The sequence below is a fragment of the Onychostoma macrolepis genome, chromosome 16 (assembly GCF_012432095.1).
Source record: "Onychostoma macrolepis isolate SWU-2019 chromosome 16, ASM1243209v1, whole genome shotgun sequence".
Taxonomy (NCBI): domain Eukaryota; kingdom Metazoa; phylum Chordata; class Actinopteri; order Cypriniformes; family Cyprinidae; genus Onychostoma; species Onychostoma macrolepis.
In genome coordinates, this window is record NC_081170.1 from 29,378,074 (window position 1) to 29,380,481 (window position 2,408).

Here is a 2,408-nt window from a genome sequence, read left to right on the forward strand (position 1 = left end):
CTTAAGAATATTTAGATACTGGAATGAGAAACATGAACAAAAATCTTATCCTATAATAGATAAAAATAAATAACCACCTGTGTTAACAAAAAAGTATACAGTAACAAGAACTAGGACAAAACAAAGTGACATTAATGGTCAGCAGTTATTTTGTTTTTGTTCAAGCTCATAAATGGGGTCATATTTGAGCTTGACCACATAATAATTTCTTTGGCCATATAGCAAGTTATGCTAACCATGAGTTTGCGCCATTTCACACTGTCACGTTTACATTTGCACTGTTGGGAAAAGGCATCTGTATGTCTGCTGTGTTCACACTGCACGATGATCGGCAACAGGAGCTCAGACACTGCATGACTTCACAGTAGAAAGTATCGCAGACAACTCTGTCTGATCCGCAGACTATGTTTCATAACCAAACGCACGTGAGAAGTGATAAGGAAATAATGCAGGATCACACGTGAGATTAGAGTTCTCGCGCGGGACAGAAAATGGTGCCCTGTGAGAAGTTCGCGATTCAAAGTGTTCCCACATTGGAGGTAAAGCTTGCGGCTTGCATTACCTGACACTTTCCGCTCTGTGTGTGTGTGGAGCCGCGCCTGAGGCCCATCCCCACCTCCACCACAGACAGCAGAGGAGATGACAGGCAGCACAATGGCATTCATTATGTAAAAATTAGAATAATCTATTTATGATTATATATAAAATTATCAGTGGCAATATCACAGCACGCGCTCATTTACATATATCGTGCGATAACGAGAGAACAGTGGTAATCCTCAGAAATTCTGCTTCCACCTTTAAATAATGTCCACAAGAAACCTGTTATTGGTGTATACTAAACACTGTCAGTTGATGCATTATATAACATTGATTATGTTTTAAGAAGCAGTTTATACCTCAGGCACAGTGAACAGTCCTGGCCATCTGTCTTGAACTCTGCAATCATGGGTTTGTCTCTGACAGGATACAAACAGAAACAAGCTACTCAGAACTAACAAATCAAATGGTCACGCAAGAAATAGTATTTACATTAGTAGATGTTGCAGATCTTACCTATTGTGAGTAAAGCATCTTGGCAGGAACACAAAACACACCTTTCATTAAGGACCTGAAAAATTGCAAAGGATAAAAACAAAACAATTTGATAAAGATTTGGTGAAATTGAATTAATCTGAACTGAAAAACTACAAGCCAATAAAATAATTACTAATAAACTTAGTACGTTTCTTAAATATATCTGCAAACATATTATTGTATTTTTATGCTTTAGTAGAGTCAAAAAATTACAACAAAAACGCTACTGTCAGAAAAATGAAAGGGAAGTTACACATTTCAGGTATACATTTGGACAGTGTGTAGTTCTATTTATTAAACGTGTAGAATAATTTCCAAAACATTACATATAACATTATAAATGTTGCGTTCAGGATATAAAAGATAAACATACTAGTATAACTTTTAAAATGGCGTGAACACGGAGCAGATTTTCAGTGAGCGGGAACAGAAAACCCGGAGTCGATACCACGCGGAGTGATTAACAGAACCCTTAGAGTAGAGAAGAACATGCTTTCAATCCACTCCAGGCTTTGATCACATCCCCCTCAACAGGCTGAATACACCGCGTATTTTCAAATTAAAATTAAGACATTACACTATTTGAGAAATGTAATAATACTTACAGCCTTAAAATTATGAAAAGTGAATATAAGACATTAAGGACAGACAGGAACCCTGCAATTGACGGAATAAATCCGTCGTAGACTCGCTCCAGTTAACGGAAATCCATCGTAGACGGAGTATCTCTTATTACTTTTCGCCCAAATAATGGAAATATGCAGCGGACCAACCTGCGCCATGTGGCTAAGCTAGCATGCTAACTTCAGCATGTCTAAGATGCTACAACTCTCTAAAATTAAAGCAGGCCAAAAATAAAGAACATATCTCTTATTATAAATAAAAAAGATTGATACTGATAGAAAAACAAATATCCTCCTACCTTTACCAGCCGTTGAAAAGGTAAGACGTCCCTCTGTCAAAACGAATCGAAGAAAAACTTTGCAGTGGGGTCAAGCAGGTGTGCAGAGTCAAATATCTTTGCGCACGTGTAGTCCGATGAGTCTTGCTCTTCTTCTTTGGGGTTTCATGGCAGTTGGCGTCGCACTATACTGCCACCCTCTGGATGTAAGAATTTTTTACTCAACATAAATGGTTTGTGTTTAGACAACGCGTTAGGATTTTGTACAGTTAAGTAGAGACAATTACGTGGACCTTCATAGAAAAAAAACATTTAAAGTCAACAAAGACAATTATTATAAGTAAACTGAATATAAATATATTATGTAAAGTGCACAACCTTCCTTGTTCATTTTGAGTGATAGAGGAGAGGAGGACAAATGTCGTCTAGA

At 37.3% G+C, this 2,408-nt stretch overlaps 1 long non-coding RNA gene across 1 annotated transcript; it reads right to left on the reverse strand.

The window, feature by feature from the left end:
• Nucleotides 1-831: 831 nt before the first annotated feature.
• LOC131521400 (uncharacterized) lies at nt 832-2,099 on the reverse strand. Its single transcript, XR_009266284.1, has 3 exons — nt 2,000-2,099; nt 1,057-1,111; nt 832-959 (listed from the first exon to the last, which is right to left on the reverse strand). It is a non-coding gene; the product is annotated as an uncharacterized LOC131521400 (long non-coding RNA).
• Between the last annotated feature and the right edge of the window lie 309 nt (nt 2,100-2,408).